The sequence below is a fragment of the Culex quinquefasciatus genome, chromosome 3 (assembly GCF_015732765.1).
Source record: "Culex quinquefasciatus strain JHB chromosome 3, VPISU_Cqui_1.0_pri_paternal, whole genome shotgun sequence".
Taxonomy (NCBI): Eukaryota; Metazoa; Arthropoda; class Insecta; order Diptera; family Culicidae; genus Culex; species Culex quinquefasciatus.
Genome location: NC_051863.1, coordinates 70,215,129 through 70,238,569, shown reverse-complemented (window position 1 = coordinate 70,238,569; position 23,441 = coordinate 70,215,129). Strand labels below are relative to the sequence as shown.

At 37.1% G+C, this 23,441-nt stretch overlaps 1 protein-coding gene across 2 annotated transcripts in view; it reads left to right on the top strand.

The window, feature by feature from the left end:
• Positions 1 to 23,441, top strand: part of LOC6047980 (protein sidekick-1) — a 360,024-nt gene that overhangs the window by 122,327 nt on the left and 214,256 nt on the right. The gene's annotated exons all lie outside the window — the stretch shown is intronic.

Sequence of the window (23,441 nt, the reverse complement as noted above, 5' to 3'; positions counted from 1 at the left end):
CCTAATGTACTTTTGCCTTGTTTATTATTGTGTTATAGTGTTCTACAAAGTTAGTTGTGAGTCTAGGATGACACCTAGATCACGTACTACTTTGCATTTTTCTACTGGTTGGTTTCCTAATAATACTGTTATGTTTGGTGTTTCATGTTTTCTGCTGAAGGCAATGGAATTACATTTCTTTACATTCAATTGGAGTAGGCTTTACTACACCATGTGTAGAAAAGATTAATTTCGTTTTGGAATACATGACTGTCATTGGCATTTCCTATTTCCATATACAATTTCATGTCGTCTGCATATACTAGTACGTTAATTTTTTAAGAATGAAGGAAATGTCGTTTACATACAAGATGAAAAGAAGAGGTCCTAGATGGGATCCTTGCGGAACCCCAGAGGTGACGTGAATTGATTCCGATAGTACATTTTGGAAGCGAACAATTTGTTCGCGCTTAGTCAAATATGACTTAAGCCATTCCAAAAGATTCGGTTGAATTCCAATTTTCTGCAGTTTGAAGATTAATAATGGTATGTCGATTCTGTCAAATGCCTTACTAAAGTCTGTGTAAATTGCTTCTACGAAATTGCGATTATGCATTGCATTCAGTGTAAAATTTACAAATTCTAAAAGGTTGGTGCTAGTAGAGCGGCCTTTAAAAAGCCGTTCTGTTTACATGTGATGCGGTTTTTTACTTGCTGAAAGATTTTTTCATTTATAATAGATTCGAAAAGTTTTGGAATGCAAGACAAAGGGCAATTCCGCGATAATTACGTATGTCTGATTTTGGGCCTGACTTGAAAATAGGCACCAAAAAAGACTTTTTCCATGTTTGTGGGAATTTTCCTGTATTTATTGACATGTTGAAAAGATGATGCAGTGGATATGTCAATTCTTCTGCAAGGTTCTTTAGGAATGCAGGTGCTATTCCGTCGGGTCCTGGTCCTTTTGATGAGTCTAAGTCCTTCAATGCCTGGCGTATTTCCGTTTCTGACAAAGAATTGACTGAGACGTCAGTTGGAAATTCCGGTATATATGAAAAGTAGTCGCGGTCGCGGTCTTCTTCGGAAAATGAGGTGTATACTTCTTTGAAAAATTTTGAAAAAAGATTGCAAATTTCTTTTGAGTTACTGCCTACATTTTCGTCCAGTTGCATTTGCGATGGGAAGTTACTACTTTTGGATTTGGATTTTACGTAATTAAAGAAATTTTTCGGGCATGATTTGACTTCAGATTCGACTTTACTATTATATTCTTCGTTGGCAGAATTGAGTGCCGAAAAAAAATGGTCGGAAATATTCAGATAATTCAGAAGATTTGTGTCATTTGTATTGTTTCTGTATAGTTTGTAGGCTTTTTGTTTTCTATTTTTAAATTTCTTAGTTGTGGAGTGAACCACACTGGGTATTTATTGCCTGTGTTATTACGTCGTCGTCTTCTAGTAGGTACGGTTTCAGATGTTATAGTGTTAATTTCCGTATAGAATTTTCCTACTAATTCGTCGACATTTCCTTCATTATTAAATAAATTTTGCCAGTCAATTGCAAGTAGTTTACGTTTGGCTTCTACAAAGTTTGTTTTATTGTATTCCAGGACTTCTTCATATTCCCAGTCAATGGGCAAAGTGTTTTTATGGACATAAATAGAATATTCAATTGCTGTATGGAAGACTTCATTCTTCCAAAGGGGGGTTACAGATTCTTGTACATGAAAGTCTTCAATACAGTTAGTGAATAAAAGGTCTAAAAATGAATTTCTTTGGTTTTTACATGATTGATTTGGAAAAGTCCATAATTTGCAATATTGTCAAAGAGAAAATGCAAAGTTTCATTTTCCCCAATGACTGGGAGAAGAATTGCTTCATTTTCTTGGTCAGATATAAATTCGACTTTGCTTTGATTAAAGTCGCCATAAATGTGAAGTTTTACTTCCGGTTCCATTTTGATGTTATGATTTCTACTGTTTTAAAGAATAGTTCATACGACTGTTTATTTGCATGGTCCGGCGGAAAGTATACTGATGCAAAAATATGTACTTGGCCTGCAATAGTGGCTTTGGCCCAGACTTGTTCAAATTGAAAATGTTTTTCAGTTACAATTTCTTTTGGATTAAGTCTGGCATTTATGGCTAAGAGGACGCCGCCTCCTGACTTTTTCTGACTGAGATTTAAATTTCTATTGCCTAGGAATACAAAATAATTGTTTCCAAAAATTTCTTCAGGGTGGACGCTTTCGTCCCAGTTAGTTTCAGTTCCAAGAATAATGTCGAAAGAATGTGAGAGAATGTTTAAAGAAATTTCCTTCATTTTGCCTGGGCTTTTCATGCGATTGAAATTCTGACAATAAATTAGAATTTCATTCGCATTCTGTTGTTCCGTTGAAGAAATTTTTGGAGACATACTTAAATTATTAGTAGTACTTACTGCCTCTTGCGAGGGTGTCATTTCTTCTTCCGTGTTAGAAGGCGTCAATGCTTGTAAAAATTCGACGATGTAGTCGGCAGGTAAAATTTGTTGGCGGCTTCGCGCGAATGCTGCAGGTATTGAAGTCTTCTAGTTGTTACATATTTCCTGTAGGTTTCCAGGTCGGTGAGGGTTTGCTTAGGTGAAATTCCAATTGTTGAGTTGTATTCCATGAAGATGTTCATAAGATGTTCAGGTTCAGTAGGCAGGCCATTGGATGCAAAAAAGACATGCATGCTGGTTAGTGTTAGTCCGTCTATGCAGACGTCCGGTTTTTGGTCCTTCAGATACGCCAAGTATAGTCTGAGATTGTCATAGACTTTAATTTCGCGGAGTCTGGCCAGCAGGAAACGGCCATCGCCGACTGCAGACTGTTCAGTTAGGCGTACTATGGGCGGCTTCATTGGGTCCAGACAGAACATACTGTCTGTTACTTCAGGAGTTTGTGATGACGTTTTTGCTGGCTGCGGCGTGGTGGCGTTTAGAGGTGGGACGATTGGCGTTTTTTCCTTCCGGTAGGGGTGCATATGGTAGACTACTATATGAATGTGAATGAATAAAGCACATGATCCAGGGTCAAAATCCGACGACCTCTTGCTTGTTACGGCGGTAGACTCGTAGATCTTAACTCCAGGGAGTCCTTGGATGACCATGAACATCACAACACATTCATACAGTAGTCTACCATATGCACTGATGCTTATACACACAAGATCCGGGGTCAAAATCCGACGACCTCTTGCTTGTTACGGCGGTAGACTCATAGATCTTAAAACCGGTGAGTCCTCGGATGACCATTAAGATCTACGAGTCTACCGCCGTAGCAAGCAAGACATTCATATAGTAGTCTACCATATGCACTAATGCTATACGCACATTATCCGGGGTCAAAATCCGACGACCTCTTGCTTGTTACGGCTGTAGACTCGTAGATCTTAACACCAGGTAGTCCTCGGATGACCATTAACATCCCAACATATTCATACAGTAGTCTACCATATCCACTGATGCTATACGCACATGATCCGGGGTCAAAATCCGACGACCTCTTGCTTGTTACGGCGGTAGACTCGTAGATCTTAACTCCAGGGAGTCCTCGGATGACCATGAACATCCCAACACATTCATATAGTAGTCTATCATATGCACTGATGCTATACGCACATGATCCGAGGTCAAAATCCGACGACCTCCTGCTTGTTACGGCGGTAGACTCGTAGATCTTAACTCCAGGGAGTCCTCGGATGACCATGAACATCCCAACACATTCATATAGTAGTCTAACATATGCACTGATGCTATAGGCACATGATCCGGGGTCAAAATCCGACGACCTCTTGCTTGTTACGGCGGTAGACTCGTAGATCTTAACACCAGGGAGTCCTCGGATGACCATGGACTTCCCAACATATTCATACAGTAGTCTAATATATCCACTGATGCTATACGCACATGATCCGGGGTCAAAATCCAACGACCTCTTGCTTGTTACGGCGGTAGATCGTAGATCTTAACTCCAGGAGTCCTTGGATGACCATGAACATCCCAACACATTCATATAGTAGTCTACCATATGCACTGATGCTATATGCACATGATCCGGGTCAAAATCCGACAACCTCTTGCTTGTTACGGCGGTAGACTCGTACCATCAGTGATGCTATATGCACATGATCCGGGGTCAAAATCCGACAACCTCTTGCTTGTTACGGCGGTAGACTCGTAGATCTTAACTCCAGGGAGTCCTCGGATGACCATGAACATCCCAACACATTCATATAGTAGTCTACCATATGCACTGATGCTATATGCACATGATCCGGGGTCAAAATCCGACGACCTCTTGCTTGCTACGGCGGTAGACTCGTAGATCTTAACTCCAGGCAGTCCTTGGATGCCCATGGACATCCCGAAGTACCCCTAGACCTTTGAGATACATAAAATTTTAGTAAACAAGTAAATCAAAAATATGTTTTTAAATAAATTAATTTTAAACTTTTAATATTTATTTTTATAATCGTACAAAAATGCTAGCTGTGGACCCCTCGAGAACTTGACAACTTTTTATACATTTGTATTGGTTGTTTCCGTTGTGCTTAAAGGAAATGGCTATGCACCAGGCGCTTCCATATTCTTGTAGATGGCTCATATAATTGGGAGGAGACGCATGGTTTTTTAAATTGTTCGATTTTATATGTTAAAAAATGTACCAACTTCTCGTCAGTCCGCGTGGACATAAAATCAAATTCTGTCGATTGCATCGGATTCGGGGATGCCTTTTCTCTCAGGAACGGATGAGATAACGTTAATCCCTTGACACAAGTTTTGTTTTGTCGAGTAGTGTTATCTAACCAACGTTGGTTTGGATGATAGATCCGGACATAGTTTTCATATGGATAAGTGAGATCCGGCACCAGAATTCCAGCAACCGATTCGCAAATCTGAACTACTTATCGGATCTTCAAACAATTCAATAGCGCAGTATGGGGCACCAAACCGGATCGAATGCAACTTGTTTGACCCAAATCGGATCAGCCAGTGCCGAGAAAACTTGGCAAGAATTTAGAGCACCAAGGGGAATACGCACACACATACACACACACATGCACAGACATTTGTTCAGTTTTCGATTCTGAGTCGATAGGTTTACATGAATATAGGTCTACGAGCTGTTTTTCAAAGTTCATTTTTCGAGCAGGAATATTGCCTTACCTCAGTGAGGAAGGCAAAATACAGTCATGCCTCGGTTTTGCACCGTTCAGCTGCCTCGGTTGAGCACGGCCCAGTGCTTAACCCGGGCATGGTCTTCGGGTCTATATGACCCAAGAGCATGATAAAAGTTATCGTAACTTTTGACCTTTGGCACTTACAGAGCTGAAATTTTATGACTTTGTGCATCTTACCAAGACACACATTTGAGCCGAAAATGGACTTCCGGTGGCCACCGGAAGTGCCCCCCAGAAAAAAGTCACACTTATGGTACTCGGGTCTATATGACCCAGAAATGTTTTGGCTGCCAAAATTCGGAACCTTGACCGATTTTGGATGTCTTGGCCGCAAATGAAAGGTTAGAATGTCTACTTTGCGATTCCGACTGGCAGAACCGGTTTTGGGCACTGTGGCCACCGGGAACCTGCTACAACCGAAAAAGTCCTTTTGAGGCCCCGACTTTGAGGACCTGTATCTCCGGAACGATAACACATAGCGGGTTGCTTCCAGTTGCATTTGACGGGTAATAACCTCAACTTTAAGCTCCCGTAGAGATGATTTGTCAAAAGTGGACACCGGTTCCGTTAACCCGGAACATCCGAAAAACATGATTTTTTCAGCTTTTGTTATAAAATTAACACATTAGTCAATTTTTTCAACCGGATTTTTTGTAAATCATTACATTCGTATACTATATACTACCCCTGACTGTTTGGGATCGTTCCGGCCAACTGTGGCCAATCCGGAACCGGTTCTAGGGTACCACCAAAACGGTTCCAATAATGGTATCGCTAGAAACCCGTCATGCTGCATATCAAACTTCATGAAATTGAAAATTATGACCATCTGAGGTCATGCCGATATCCTATGACCCAACCTGGTCACTCCGGAACCGGTTACAGGTGGCCACTGGGGAACACTGCCGGAGTATGCAAAGAACCCTACCATGCGACGTATCAAACTTCATGAAATAGAAAATTATGACCATCTAAGGACATGCCAATATCCTATGACCCAACCTGGTCACGCTGGAACCGGTTACCGGTGGACACGGGGGGACACTTCCGGAGTATGCAAAGAACCCTACCATGCGACGTATCAAACTTCATGAAATTGAAAATTATGACCATCTGAGGTCATGCCAATATCCTTTGACCCAACCTGGTCACTCCGGAACCGGTTACCGGAGGCCACTGGGGGACACTTCCGGAGTATGCAGGAAAGCATATCATGCGACATATCAAACGTCATGAAATTAAAAATTATGACCATCTGAGGTCATTCCGATATCCTCTGACTCACCCTGGTCACGCCGGAACCGGTTACCGGTGGCCACTGGGGGACACTTCCGGAGTATGCAGGAAAGCATATCATGCGACATATCAAACTTCATGAAATTGAAAATTATGACCATCTGAGGTCATGCCAATATCCTATGACCCAACCTGGTCACTCCGGAACCGGTTACCGGTGGCCACTGGGGGACACTTCCGGAGTATGCAAAGAACCCTACCATGCGACGTATCAAACGTCATGAAATAGAAAATTATGACTATCTAATGTCATGCCAATATCCTATGACCCAACCTGGTCACGCCGGAACCGGTTACCGGTGGACACGGGGGGACACTTCCGGAGTATGCAAAGAACCCTACCATGCGACGTATCAAACGTCATGAAATAGAAAATTATGACCATCTGAGGTCATACCAATATCCTCTGACCCAACCTGGTCACTCCGGAACCGGTTATCGGTGGCCACTGGGGGACACTTCCGGAGTATGCAAAGAACCCTACCATGCGACGTATCAAACGTCATGAAATAGAAAATTATGACTATCTAAGGTCATGCCAATATCCTCTGACCCAACCTGGTCCCTCCGGAACCAGTTACCGGTGGACACGGGGGACACTTACGGAGTATGCAAGGAAGCATATCATGCGACATATCAAACTTCATGAAATAGAAAATTATGACCATCTAAGGTCATGCCAATATCCTCTGACCCAACCTGGTCACGCCGGAACCGGAGGCCACTGGGGACACTTCCGGAGTATGCAGAAGGAGAAGCATATCATGCGACGTATCAAACTTCATGAATTTGAAAATTATAACCATCTAAGGCGGTGGTCACCAAAATGCGGCCTGCGGGCCGTATGTGGCTAACCGAGGTCTTTTGTACGGCCTTCGGGATGGTTTTGAAATTATTTTGGAATCCGGCCCACTTTGCGTTCTCATATGAAGTTCGCTAGAGAAATCATGAACTAAGTTTCTTTAAAAGAAAAAAATATGTTTTTGACGAAATAACCATAATTGATTTCTGATTTCTACAATATTTATAAGGTCATGGGAAGTATTAAACTAGTGGTGCCTTATTTTCCTGTAGAATTTATAAAGCGATTAAATTTCTAAATTTGGAAATAATGAATATGAAACATTCATTCCTTTAAAAATATAAAATTATGAATGTGATAGTGTGACAAAAACTTTGTATTATCTGGGAATCACGTTGCTAAAAATACTAAGAATAAATAAATATCCAACAGTTCTAAACATCAGATCACTTTCTGACTAAAACTTGTTAGAAATATTGAATAAGGAAATTATAAAATATGAATTCCGAGCTAATATTTTTTGGTTCAGTTTTGTTATCCTAAAAAATCGACAGAACATAAAAATTCTATTTGATTATATTTTTGATCTTTTTTGTGCCCGAATCTTTGATTCAAAATGAAACGAGAAGATTGTACTTCGTACGAAAAGATCTTAAAAATTTCAAAATCATTGAAAAAACACTTTTTATCTTGTTCAATAATACAATTTTTCGAACCAAAATAAACTTCTAAATATGATTTTTCCTATAACATACGGATAATTCAAAACTTATTACTGTTTCTTCAAAATTCACTCAAAAAATCATTGAAAAAATGTTCAAAACATTCAAAGCTTAAATGGAACAATCAAACCAAATGTGTTCGCAAAACCAAGAAAATAATTATAAACAAAAAAAAGTTAATATAAATATAACAAAAATTTTTTTTTTTTTAAAGTGAAATATTGTCGAATTGTACAACATTTATATTTTAAAACATGAAATATGATGAGAAAAATTTATGAAGAATGTTGATTTTTTTTCAATTGATTATGTATAATTGGTGACAATTTCTAAGTTGTCAAAAATTTAGTTGTTTGTCAAAATTTCAATTTCAAACTATTCTACTCTACAACTTATTTTTATTTATATTTTACATGTTGCCCACGACTCTGGGGCAAATTTCCAAATAAGCCCGCGATGATCAGCTGGCTGAGGACCACTGATCTAAGGTCACGCCGATATCCTCTGACCCAACCTGGTCACTTCGTAACCGGTTACCGGTGCCAGTGGGGGGACACTTCCGGAGAATTCAAGGAAACATATCACGCGACGTATCAAACATCATGAAATTAAAAATTATCATCATCTAAGGTCATGCCGATATCCTATGACCCAACTTGGTCACTCCGGAACCGGATACGGGTTGCCACTGGGGGACACTTCCGGAGGGTCTGTAAGTTAGGTAATTTTGGAAGGTTCAACTAAATTTATCTACTACAGAAAATTAAAACCACCATCAATTAAATGGTTCCGGAATGGTAATCGGGCTCGGTTGTGTAGCTGCTAGTGTGATTGCGTCCACATTTCTTGTGACGAGTAATGTGTCATCACGCCTTCTATCGGATGGGGAAGTAGAACGTCGGTTCCAGCCTCAGTTGTTGTACGGTCATTTGATCATTCCAGTTTTCTCCCTGCTATAATTACAATCAACACTCCAAACCAAGCCTGCTCCGGTGGAGTCGCTGGCGGCGGTTGGACTCCCAATCAAAGGTCGTCAGTCCGAACTCTGGGATGGAAGGTTCCTTGGAAAATGAAAAGGATTTGGTGCTCTCCCCATTAAAACCTTTTAAATCTTAGGTTCGAGAAGAAACTTCAAACTTGGTTCTTTGCATGTTTCACAAATTTCCTCCATTCCCAACCCATTTTCGGTTCCAAATTAATCAGGATGGGTCGGAGGAAATCGCCACCAGAAATTGTCTCCCAGTGGCCAGGTTGGATTAAAAAACGTGGGCAAGACCTTTGGTGGTCATAATTTGCAATTTCATGAGGTTTGATATGTCTCATGATATGCTTTCTTGCATACTCCGGAATTGTCCCCCAGTGGCCACCAGTAACTGGTTCCGGCGTGACCAGGGTGAGTCAGAGGATATTGGCATGACCTCAGATGGTCATAATTTTCAATTTCATGAAGTTTGATGTCGCATGATATGCTTCCCTGCATACTCCGGAAGTATCTCCCAGTGGCCACCGGTAACCGGTTCCGGCGTGACCAGGTTGGGTCATAGGATATTGGCATGACCTTAGATGGTCATAATTTTATATTTCATGAAGTTTGATATGTCGCATGATATGCTTCCTTGCATACTCCGTAAGTGTCCCCCCGTGTCCACCGGTAACCGATTCCGGAGTGACCAGGTTGGGTCATAGGATATTGGCATGACCTTAGATGGTCATAATTTTATATTTCATTAAGTTTGATACGTCGCATGGTAGGGTTCTTTGCATACTCCGGCAGTGTTCCCCAGTGGCCACCGGTAACCGGTTCCGGAGTGACCAGGTTGGGTCAGAGGATATCGGCATGACCTCAGATGGTCATAATTTTCTATTTCATGAAGTTTGATATGTCGCATGATATGCTTCCCTGCATACTCCGGAAGTGTCCCCCAGTGGCCACCGGTAACCGGTTCCGTCGTGACCAGGGTGAGTCAGAGGATATCGGAATGACCTCAGATGGTCATAATTTTCTATTTCATGAAGTTTGATACGTCGCATGGTATGCTTCCCTGCATACTCCGGCAGTGTCCTCCAGTGGCCACCGGTAACCGGTTCCGGCGTGACCAGAGTGAGTCAGAGGATATCGGAATGACCTCAGATGGTCATAATTTTTAATTTCATGACGTTTGATATGTCGCATGATATGCATTCCTGCATACTCCGGAAGTGTCCCCCAGTGGCCTCCGGTAACCGGTTCCAGCGTGACCAGGTTGGGTCATAGGATATTGGCATGACCTTAGATGGTCATAATTTTCTATTTCATGAAGTTTGATACGTCGCATGGTAGGGTTCTTTGCATACTCCGGAAGTTTCCCCCAGTGGCCATCGGTAACTGATTCCGGAGTGACCAGGTTGGGTCAGAGGATATCGGCATGACCTCAGATGGTCATAATTTTCAATTTCATGAAGTTTGATATGCAACATGACGGGTTTCTAGCGATACCATTATTGGAACCGTTTTGGTGGTACCCTGGAACCGGTTCCGGATTGGCCACAGTTGGCCGGAACGATCCCAAACAGTCAGAGGTAGTATGTAGTGTGCGTATGTAATGATTTACAAAAAATCCGGTTGAAAAAATTGACTAATGTGTTGATTTTATAACAAAAGCTGAAAAAATCATGTTTTTCGGATGTTCCGGGTTAACGGAACCGGTGCCCACTTTTGACAAATCATCTCTACGGGAGCTTAAAGTTGAGGTTATTACCCGTCAAATGCAACTGGAAGCAACCCGCTATGTGTTATCGTTCCGGAGATACAGGTCCTCAAAGTCGGGGCCTCAAAAAGGACTTTTTTCGGTTGTAGCAGGTTCCCGGTGGCCACAGTGCCCAAAACCGGTTCTGCCAGTCGGAATCGCAAAGTAGACATTCTAACCTTTCATTTGCGGCCAAGACATCCAAAATCGGTCAAGATTCCGAATTTTGGCAGCCAAATACATTTCTGGGTCATATAGACCCGAGTACCATAAGTGTATGTACGAAACGAAGACCATGGCCAGGTTAACTGAAGCACAGAGCTTATGGGATTTTGGCTATATGGGAGACATTGGCTTTAATCGTACGAAAAATCATGCAAAAATCAAAAAATTATAGTGTTTTGGAATCGGGATGATGTCAGTTATCCATTAAAATTATTATTTCATGAAAATTTTCACAAAAATACGTATTTTTCCTGTATTTTGAAAATGCATTTTTTTTTCTCTAAAGAATCCAAAAATATATTGTTATTAGAATATGGGTTTCTAATGATCAGGTTTTTTCATACATTTTGGTATAATAACAAAATTTTTAGAAAATACTCCAAATTTTCACAAAACTACGTTTTTTTGAAAAAAATACTCAAAAATTTCAATTTTTACAATATGGGTATCAAACGATCAGGTTTTTTTTCATACATTTCGAATGTAATAACAACATTTTTAAGAAAATACTCGAATTTTTCACAAAACTACGTATTTTCGAATAAAATACTCAAAATTTAAATTTTTACAATATGGGTATTGAACGATCGGAATTTTTTCATACATTTCGAATGTAACAACAACATTTTAAGAAAATACTCGAATTTTTCACAAAACTACGTATTTTCGAATAAAATACATAAAATTTCCGTTTTTACAATATGGGTATCAAACGATCGGGATTTTTTCATACATTTCGAATGTAATAACAATATATTTTTGAAAATATTCAAAATTTTCACAAAAGTACGTATTTTTGTAAAACTTTTCAAAATTTCAGTTTTCACAATATGGGTATCAAATAATCAAATCAATTTTTTTTTCAAAAATACGTAGTATTGTGAAAATGTTGAGTATTTTAATTTTTTTTATAACTTTCGAAATGTATGAAGAAATCCCGATCGTTTGATACCCACATTGTAAAAACGGAAATTTTTAGTATTTTTTTCGAAAACACGTAGTTTTGTGAAAATTTCGAGTGTTTTCAAAAAATTTTGTTATTACTTTCGAAATATATGAAAAAATCCCGACACCCACATTGTAAAAACGGATATTTTGAGTATTTTATTCGAAAATACGTAGTTTTGTGAAAATTTGGAGTATTTTCAAAAAAATTGTTATTACTTTCGAAATGTATGAAAAAAACCCGATTGTTTGATAACACCATTGTAAAAACGAAAATTTTGAGTATTTTTTCGAAAATACGTAGTTTTGTGAAAATTTGGAGTATTTTCAAAAAATATTGTTATTACATTCGAAATGTATGAAAAAATCCCGATCGTATGATACCCATATTGTAAAAATTTAAATTTGGATTTTTTTTTTTTCAAAAAGACGTAGTTTTGTGAAAATTTTGAGTATTTTCTTAAAATGTTGTTGGGTAATTCTCTACCAACTCACACGAAATCGGGAAAAGTTGCCCCGACCCCTCTTCGATTTGCGTGAAACTTTGTCTTAAGGGGTAACTTTTGTCCCTGATCACGAATCCGACGTCCGTTTCTTGATATCTCGTGACGGAGGGGCGGTACGACCCCTTCCATTTTTGAACATGCGAATAAAGAGGTGTTTTTCAATCATTTGCAGCTTGAAACGGTGATTAGATAGAAATTTGGTGTCAGAGGGACTTTTATGTAAAATTAGACGCCCGATTTGATGGCGTACTCAGAATTCCGAAAAAAACGTATTTTTCATCGAAAAAAACACTAAAAAAGTTTAAAAAATTCTCCCATTTTCCGTTACTCGACTGTAAAAAATTTTGGAACATTTCATTTTATGGGAAATTTAATGTACTTTTCGAATCTACATTGACCTAGAAGGGTCATTTTTTCATTTAGAACAAAATTTTTCATTTTAAAATTTCGTGTTTTTTCTTACTTTGCAGGGTTATTTTTTAGAGTGTAACAATGTTCTACAAAGTTGTAGAGCAGACAATTACACAAATTTTGATATGTAATCATAAGGGGTTGGCTTATAAACATCACGAGTTATCGCGATTTTACGAAAAAAAGTTTTGAATAAGTTACTTTTTGCGTTTCTCTTTGTTTCGTCGTCCGTGTCTGTCGCGGGTGACCATGAACGGCCATGATCGATGACGACCAACTTTTTCAAAACTTTTTTTTCGTAAAATCGCGATAACTCGTGATGTTTATAAGCAAACCCCTTATGATTGTATATCAAAATTTGTGTAATTGTCTGCTCTACAACTTTGTAGAACATTGTTACACTCTAAAAAATAACCCTGCAAAGTTAGAAAAAACACGAAATTTTAAAATGAAAAAAATTGTTCTAAATGAAAAAATGACCCTTCTAGGTCAATGTAGATTCGAAAAGTACATTAAATTTCCCATAAAATTACATGCTCCAAATTTTTTTACAGTCGAGTAACGGAAAATGGGAGAATTTTTAAAACTTTTTTAGTGTTTTTTTCGATGAAAAATACGTTTTTTCGGAATTCTCAGTACGCCATCATATCGGGCGTCTAATTTTACATAAAAGTCCCTTTGATACCAAATTATTGAAAAACACCTCTTTTTTCGCATGTTCAAAAATGGAAGGGGTCGTACCGCCCCTCCGTCACGAAATATCAAAAAACGGACCTCGGATCCGTGATCAGGGACAAAAGTTACCCCTTAGGACAAAGTTTCACGCAAATCGAAGAGGGGTCGGGGCAACTGCTGTGTGAGTTGGCGGAGAATTACCCTGTTATTACATCCAAAATGTATGAAAAATTCCTGATCATTTGATACCCATATTGCAATAACAATATATTTTTGGTTTCTTTAGAGAAAAAAAATGCATTTTCGAATTACAGGAAAAATACGTATTTTTGTGAAAATTTTCATGAAATAATAATTTTAATGGATAGCTGACATCATCCCGATTTCAAAACACTAAAATTTTTTGATGTTTGCATGATTTTTCGTACCATTAAAGCCAATGTCTCCCATATAGCCAAAATTCCATAAGCTTTGTGCCTCGGTTATGCACGCCTCGGTTTTGCATCCCTCATATGCGGTGCTAAACCGAGGCATGACTGTATAAACACTTGAAGAATTATCAAAATTTTACGATAAAGTTTATTGAAAAAGTGACGATTTTGACAATTTTTGACAAGATGGTCGAAATTTTTACCCATCAACATTCACACGCTCGGGTAGTAATTTGTCCCCTATTTTGTTCCTAATAATCTTATAACTTTTGTTAGAATTGACAAAACTGGATTCTTCTAGTTGTAAAAGATCCAAATTTGTCTATATTTTTAACTGTCAGATGTCAGAATCACATCTTTCTTACTTCTAGATGAATCGATCCCAGCTCCACTTTTTGCCAAATTCTTCAACACCGAACTAAATTTTCAATCGATTATCTTGAGTACAGTTTGATTGCCCGGCCCGATGTTGCTGCCGGCTGGCTGAGGCCGCACCAAGTCCATTCCCAAGAAACGAACCCAGCGAGGCTGACAAAAAAAAGTGTTGAGCACCTTTTTTTTCTCGCACTGATGGCCACTTTGCCGCAACCCGGCGGCAGCCACTTTCGAGTGTCCGGAGTGCGTCCGTCTCTCTGCGGATGTCATTAAGGACGTCCGAGTGTTGGCCGGAACGACGATTGGTCTGTGCGAAAGTACGGCCACACGCCTCCACTCGACGAATTTCGTTGAACAATTGAATTTTTGCTCCATTGATGGAATAAAAACAGGCAGAATTCAAGTCGTTTGTTGGACGTTTTTGAAAGATGGATTGCGTCAAGAGTTGTTGTTGAAAAGGACCAAATTTGTAGGGCAGAAAATTGCAGGTTTGTGCAACTTAAATCAGAAAAAAATATTGATGATATTTTAAGAAAAACGTGATATTTTTTCAAAAAGAATGTTCTGACAAATCTGCTCCAACTTTTTCCAACCAACAATCAACATACGAAATTTTGAGAATACAAATTCCGTCTCGCAAAAATTTAATTCTCTTTCGTTCCGATTGGCACTTGCTGACCCAACGAAAAAAAAGAGTCGTGACGAAGTAAAAAATGCCACAATGGAAGGCAAATTGCAGAAATTCGTGCGCGTTCTCGCAAACGACAATCCTTCCATTTCCGACATTTTTTTTTTGTCATCGTGCTGACCCCGGCCAGGACTTGGAACTGGACACCCAGCCGGATCCATGTCCTCGAACCTTCTGCAGGCGGGATTCCCTGTTGTTGTTGTTGTTTTTTTTTCGTCCCCCCCCCCTCACTTGGCAAGGTGCAATTAGACGACGTCGACGATGCTGATGGGGCATATTTCTTGGCCTGGATTTTACTTTTTTGTAGGATAAGCATTTTTTTAAATTTTTCGCCTTCCCTCTCGGATGTGATATTGCGTCGTCAGTAAATGGCGTGCCGGAGCGATTTGGCGGGACGAGACGTGTGAGAAGGGTTGCGAGTGGGATATAAATAAAAATATGAACTACTTTACTTTGGGCAGAGATTTTTCCGATGTGGCGTCATCACAACTTGAGCTGGTTACTGGTTATAATTAGTTGAAAAAGTAAAAAAAATAACAAACATTTGAGGTACTTTTGGATTTGGAATCAATTTGAAATAAAAGTTCATGGTAAAAAAACAAAAATATTATTGAAATCCCATTAAAAAAACTATTATTTTCAAAAAAATATAATAAAAAACATACGAATCTTATTTTAACGGATTTATTTAACACAAAAATAATGTTGTTAAACCAAGTAACATCTTTTTCCAGGAGTACTACAAGAGCTCTTTAAGCTAGCTACAGCATAGCAGTTTGAACCGCGGTAGGATAAAACTCTCTTTAAGTACTCTTCCAAACTCCTGAAGAAGTTTTGAAGAGAATTTTATCCTACCTTAAAGAGCTCTTGTAGTACTCCTGGAAAAAAATGTTACTTGGGAATTTTAATTGAGTTCACACTCAGTCATCAGCCAGCGACAAGAAATATTTCAATATTTGGCCCTTTTTAAATGTTAGTCTTGATCTAAAAAATTTCAAAATATTTTTTTCGAAAAGATCGGAAAATTTCACGAATGTTTTATGCATTAACATTGAAAATCGGACCATTAATTGCTGAGATATCGTCATTAGAAAAAGGTGGGTTGTTTTGGTGAGATTTAGAAAACTTCAATTTTCGTGTTTCTTTTTCTTAAAGCGGCTCTATCTCAGCAACCCGAGGTCCAATCTTCAATGTCTCTGAGACAATTTTATAGCAAATTTTCTGAACTTTTCAAAAAAAATATTTTTAGAAATCATGGTTATCATGGTAGAACTCATGGTCACTATTTTTAAAAATTGAAAAACTGCAAATATTTCGCTAAAATCAAACTTTCCGTGGCTATATCTTGAAAACGAAGCCCTTTATCAAAAAAATTGTAAAGTACTTTTCGATTGCAAATTCAATTTTGCATTAAAAAGTAATGTCAAACTTGTTTTTGCATAAAACTTCGATTTTTTTCCAAAAATCACTATTTTTTCAAAAATTCATAACTCGGCGGCAGATTTTTTGACCATGTTTCTCTATGGCTCAAAAGTTGCGGATTTTTGTCCCCTAAAACATATCAAAAAATCTCGAAAATCAAAAAATACGTATTTTGGGAAATTGAGTTTTAATGAAAAAAAAGTTGATAAAAAATCTCCAATTTTTTATTTCCTTGTACCTTTTTTTTCTCAAAAGTCCTCAACAATACCTACAACTTTGCCGAAGACACCAAATTGATCAGAAAATTCACTCAAAAGTTACAGCTGTTTGAATATTTACATACCATTTTTGTATGGACAGCAGCCAAAATTGTATGGAGACTTGTATGGGTGAACCAATGACGCAAAATAGCTTATTTGGTCATAGGGAAGGCCCCCACAAAGTTTGAGTCAAATAAAAAAATACAAAAAATAAAAATGGTCGAAATCGGCCGATTTCGTAGAGAGTTGCTCAAATGGTTATTTAATGGTTTGAAATATTTTTTAGATCCAATTGAAAATTGCTAAAAATATAAAATAAAGCTAGTATCGATCCCATTATCCACTTTAAAAAATACTTTTTTCAATAAAAAAAACAATATTAATTCATGACCATTCTTTAATAAAATATTTTCAAACTGTTTAATTAAAATTCTTTTGATTAAATCTTTTTGGCACTGTTTAAGCCTCGCAGAGAATAAAATAAAAAAATAGTCATTGATCGCTCGTGGTGACTTTTAAAGATTTATATAAAGCTCACCATATTTACTGCTCATCATTTTTAAATATTTTGAGTGTCTTAGTGTGAGCATAGATCATCGTAATAACCGAAGAACGGATTATTTTTGTCAAAAAATATTTAACATTTTCTAAGCTAGTTTTGGAATCTTTTTTAATAGAGGATGAACACTTAAAAGAGGTTTTCCTTAAAAATGTTCATAGCTCGGAAAGATGCTGTTGATCAAAATTAAACATTTTTTTCATTGCAAATACAAGTTTATTTTCAATAATGTAGTAATGAGAGTATTTTTCAATACTTTTACCAAACAATTTCAAAACGAACCATAGGGCCGTTGCAAATATTTTTTTGCAAGTTATTGGTCAACTAAAACATATCGGAAAATGAAATGAGTATAGTTGTCAAAATCAACGCTTCTAGTTTGTATTTCTGTGAACTCATTATTTTCTTAACAGGCCTGATCATAACAAACAAGTTTGTCAAAAACACTTGATCGATCAAAAAAATCACAAAATCGTGTTACAGATTTTCTAATATTTGTATAAAACTTTTGTGTGGACAGCGCCCAAATTTATTCATACCAAGGCCTAAAAGATCCGATGAATAGTCGATTTGTGAATACGTGGAGAATAGCTCATTAGCAATTTCTCTGTAACTTGACTCAGACACATGGAAGGTAAAACATTGTCAGCATCTCGCAAAATGACTTTTCATGAAATAAAAGTGAGTTTTCAAAAAGCCGTAAGAGCCACTGTGACACTAATGTTCGTTTTTCTCCAAATTGTAATAAAATTTCATTTATTTTTAGTTTGGGCACTTGAACGACGTGTAGATGAACAATCTTTAGCATTTTTGAAACTGGTTTTTCGTTAGTAGGTCGAATACCGAGGCAAAAAAGGCATTGTTTACCATTACGTCTTTTTGAAAACTATTCCGAGAATGGAGTACCCGACGCGATTGGTAGTAAGCAATGTATTTCTTATGGAGCAAACTGTCAAACTACCACTCGAATCGGGTATTCCATTGATATTGTATAAAAATAAATGTTTTCAAAAACTGACTAAATTTGGAATTTAAATTGTAAAATGACATTTTGTCAATTTGGCACAGGGATGTTATAATTTTTTTATGATTTTTTATTGAGAATGTTGGAAATTACATCTCGAAATGGATAATTCCCAAATTAAAGTGAATAGAAAGAGAGAATAACACTAAATTTATCGTTTGAAAATCACTGAAATACAATACATTTAAAACAAAAAAAAACTACAACCTGGAGAAGTAGACAACATTTCCTGTACGATGTTCCTGCGATTCAAGGTTACAAAGTAAATCTCTTCAAGTGAGTCTCGTTAAAAATCTGAGGACCTTGCTCGTCGTTAAGGTCGTCGTCGGGGGGTCCGTCTCGGGACTCCTTCTTCGCCAGCGCAGTTGAAGATGTGCGTTTCAAATCTGTTTAACTTTTTTTGGCGCACATTTGTTCCGTCGTTCCTCGGAGAGTCGTTTCCCGTTTGTGTGTTTCTAGAGCTCAAAAGTCCTTCGAAGCCCAGCTTACGGAACGGACCGAGCATTCTTTGTCCCTGTGTCCTGCCGGTTGTGTTTGTGTTGTTTTTTTTTTTGTGCAGCTTGTTTGTTCAGAGAATCAAAAAATCTCCCCCCACACAGTCGCAGTCACACACACAAAATCGCTTGGCTTTTTCCTGCTTTTACCAACAGTAATTCTTGTTAGTTTGACAACTTTTCGTTTCACGGTTTGTAATTTGAATTTGTTAGCTTGTCAACGTCATCCAGGTAACGTTACTGTTATTTTGTGCACTGAAGAAAGTTGTCTTCATAAATTGTCATTTTTCAATCCCAAATGTGTCAAACCAATAAAGCATAACTCTATTTGTATGTGTGTGTGTTCCAAGCAAGGTTTGAAATCAAAATAAGCTGTCGAGTTGTTTGGCTACCGCCCTGAACTTGACGATTTCCCAGGAAATTTTTCCTTACTCCACAAAAAAAAAAACACGTTAAAAAGGAACACAAAAAACACTGCGAAAAAACAGCATGTTACAATCCCACTTGGCTTGGCTCGTACACACAATCAACAAGCGCCACTCGACCCGAAGAAAGCCCAAGGTGGTGGTAGTGAAGGTGGCAACGCGGTAATGTATCTTCTTCGCCATGTAAATGTGGACCCCCCTCGACAGGGAAAACAAGCAGCAAACACCACATCATCGGTTTGTGTCTGTGTGAGTATGTGTGTGGTTGCCACACGTGTGAGTTTGTGGGAAGGAAATGTGCGAAAGATGACACGTGTGAGTGTGTGTGTGTGTGAGCATTTGTTTGGTGGAGATTTTGGAGCTTAATGCAAAAAACAGCTGCAAGACAGAAAAAAAGAGATTGACTTGAAAGTTGATGACACCCCTGTATCATTGCCATTATGAGCAGTAAATTGGACGGATTGTTGAGAATTTTGATAAAAAAGAGGAAAGGTAAGCTGGTTTTTCACATTCTTTCTTCTTTCAATTTGCTTTTGTTTTCGTTGTTAAAACATTTCGTCACGACCTTGAATTTCAAGATTTCTGCCATGCTCAACTCGAGGAGAAAAATGGGCACGGTGATTTTTTTTTACATATTTAACGAGGACCGAATGGGTTTTTTTTCATTTTTTTCTGTGGAGAATTAGCGCGGTTTGTTACTCCCACATATTGCATGCAATTTTTGGTTGCATGCAAAAGTGAAAACTGCCCCAATTTTCTATACAAATTATTAACTGTGCAAATTTGGAGCCAAATTGGTTAAGGTCTAAGGGTCGCTTTTATCGTTGATGATTGTACTGGAATGTATCGGATCATTGTCAAGTAGTCGCTGTCGTGCGAACTTATCGTACGTGCCTGTAAAGCCAAATTGAGTTAAGGACGCCATTTTGTGGAGTTCCCAATGCATCACCTTTTGACCTTCACAGATCCCCAAAATTCGATTTAAATCATGAAACCCAAAAAACTACGTGCATTGTTGTCACTTTTCACATGAAAAAAGTTTCAATCTTGTCGTGCCATCTTTACATAGCCTGAAAATTGATGTAAATGCGACAATTGGCCAAAGGGATTTCTGGTCAGATCGCGATCGTCACAAGTACAAGCTCGACTACCATAAACATTTGTTATTATAACTCGAGACTCCAACAACCAAATTCAACCAAACTTCAGGACAATCCACAGAATGGTCAACCAAGCAAAAATTGTTTGTTATTGTTTACATTGCGTGCTCTTGTTTGCGTTTATTCAAGGTCAAACATTAAAACGCGTTTTACTCGGAACGTCAAAAAGCGACTAGTTAGTCTTCGGCAAAGCTGTAGATTAATATTTAAAAAAAAACGAGTATCCGGTTTTCTTAATTTTTGAAATTTCTTGTTATGCTCTATGAGACAAAATCCGCAACTTTTGCGCTATAGAGATGTCTGAACAAAGATTTTGATCCGAATCATAAATTAAAAACAAATATATTTTTTTAATAATAGATATTTAAGTCAAAACATCATTTGAAATTGTAAAATTACTTAACATTAATTTTGATAAAGTGCGCCGTTTTCAAGATGTAGCCACTTAAAGATGAATTTTAAATGAAAAAAAATCCGTTTTTTGATATAAAAAAGAGCCCATCAGTGTCTATCCTGAAAATATGTTTTTCTAAAAGGTCATAAAATTTGCAATAAAATTGCCTAAAAGACGTTGAAGATTGGAAACGATAAAGAATAAAGAATATTCAAGTTTTTTTCAAGTACAATCCAAATATTCCAACATTTTGTAATGACAATAAGTCAGCACCTAATGGTCCCATTACATTGACCTACAAAAAATGACAAAAGAAACATAAGTAAAATTTGGTTATCCTTTCGAAAAATATATTTGAAAATATTTTTGAGATGGTCACTCATGGTCACTATTTTTTAAAATCGAAAAACTGCAAATATTTAGCTAAAATCAATTTTCATTGGCTATATCTTGAAAACGGAGCCCTTTATCAAAAAATCTGTAAAGTACGTTTCGATTGCAAATTCAATTTTGCATTAATAAATAATGTCAAACTAGATTTAGCGTAAAACTTCGTTTTTTTCCAAAAATTACTGTTTTTTCGAAAATTCATAACTCGGCAGATTTTTTGACTATGTTTCTCTATGGCTCAAAAGTTGCGGATTTTTGTCCCCTAAACATATCAAAAAATCTCGAAAATCAAAAAATTCGTATTTTGGGAAATTGAGTTTTAGTGAAAAAAAAAGTTGATTAAAAAATCTGCAATTTTTTTCCGTGTACCTATTTTTTTCTCAAAAGTCCTCAACAATACCTACAACTTTGCCGAAGACACCAAATTGATCAGAAAATTCACTCAAAAGTTACAGCTGTTTGAATTTTTACATACCATTTTTGTATAGACAGCAGCCAAAATTGTATGGAGACTTGTATGGATGAACCAATCACACAAAATAGTTTATTTGGTCATAGGGAAGGCCCCCACAAAGGTTGAGCCAAATAAAAAAATACAAATAAAATCCATTTCCGGTTTTGGAAGAGAATTGCTCATTTTTTTTCGAATAGATCATACAAAATTAGAATTATTTCAAAGTTTAACATTGCAAATTGGACTTTTATTTTCTGAGATATTAGTATTTCTGTGATAACCTATTTTTTGAGCAGGGCAATTCCCTACGCCATCTGTCTTTTTATATTAATTTTAATTTTTGTAGCTTTTCATCCGGCTGAAACTCTTTTGGTTCCTTTGGTATGCCCATGGAAGCCATTTTGCATGACTAGCTGTCCATACATAAATGATTTATGATTTTTTTTTAATTTTCTGATATGTTTGAGGAGACTTGATGTCTCCTTTTCAGGCCAGCTTTTCAGCGATTTCCAAAATGTGCACAAAAACTTTTACTGAATTATGAATTTTAAAATCAATACTGATTTTTTTTAATCGAAATAAAGGGTCGCAAAATTTTTTTAACTTCATTTTTCGATGAAAAATCTAATTTGCAATCAAAAAGTACTTGAGTGAAAATTTGATAAAATGCACCGTTTTCAAGTTATAGCCATTTTTAAGTAACTTTTGTTAACATTTTTTTTACTGTAAACAGACATGGACCACTGCCACTATGGGGTTTCAGGCGGCCATAAATCGAAAAACCGACATACTCTAATTATTTTTTTGGTATTTTTTTTCGAAAATAAACATTCTAACTAAGAAAAATCCGGAGTTTGAAAGTTGTAGGTTCAAAATTCACTGAATTGCAGACCTTCAAAGGCGAAAATGGTAAGAAAAAACATGTTTTTTGACAAAAAAATGATTATTTTTCATAGTTGTACTGTGTAGCTGTTTATGTATTTTTTCCTGCATCATTATATATATTCAGAAAGGTAATTGATTCAACTTTTCAATAACATTTTACAAAACACACTTTTAGGGGCTAAATAAATATAAAAATCAAAAAAGATGGATTTTTATTCAAAATTTAGTTTTTTTCAACTTTGTTAATGGAGTATTTTTTTTGTGTGCATTTGTGCGATCTGAAAATTTTGCAGCTTAAAATTTGAACCATGTCCTAACTTGTCTCCAAATTTCAAAGTGCACTTATGTGCACTTTTTGAGTTATGCCATTTTGAACATTTTGATTCATGCAAGAAAATTAATGATTTCGCGTATACGCTTGGTTAAAATCACATTATTTACCTGCGGAGGCAGAAATGACGTACCTGCTATGTATGTTTTGAAATTGATTTGATATTCATGTACGTTTAATAAAATTATAAATTCCTATTCTAAGTATTTTAAAGAAACGATTCGTCGAATATTCATATCAGTTCGTTTTTGTGTTCTTTTGAAAGTATGGATAATAATACCGTAGTGTCCCTGTACGATATAACGAAGGAGAAGCACTATTCTGAAAACGTGAGAACTGCTTTCGAGTATATTTGTAAGAATTACAACATTGCAGAACCATCACATGATCAACTCAGGGAAAAACCACAGAGAAAAAACTACGCATGCTGTTCTGTAGCTTCAAAACGAGGTATACAAAATCCCATAGAAGAAGTTCATATTTTAAGTAATCTAACGACAATCGGTTACATAGTGATTTTGATTTAGAAGAATTTATCGTGGAAAACGTGAATTTTGCAAGTGGATCAACAAAAACGTGGACGAGAATCCATACAATGTTCCATAAAATAAACCGTCTAAAATTCTAAAACACCGCAAAAATCAAATTTTAATTGGAGG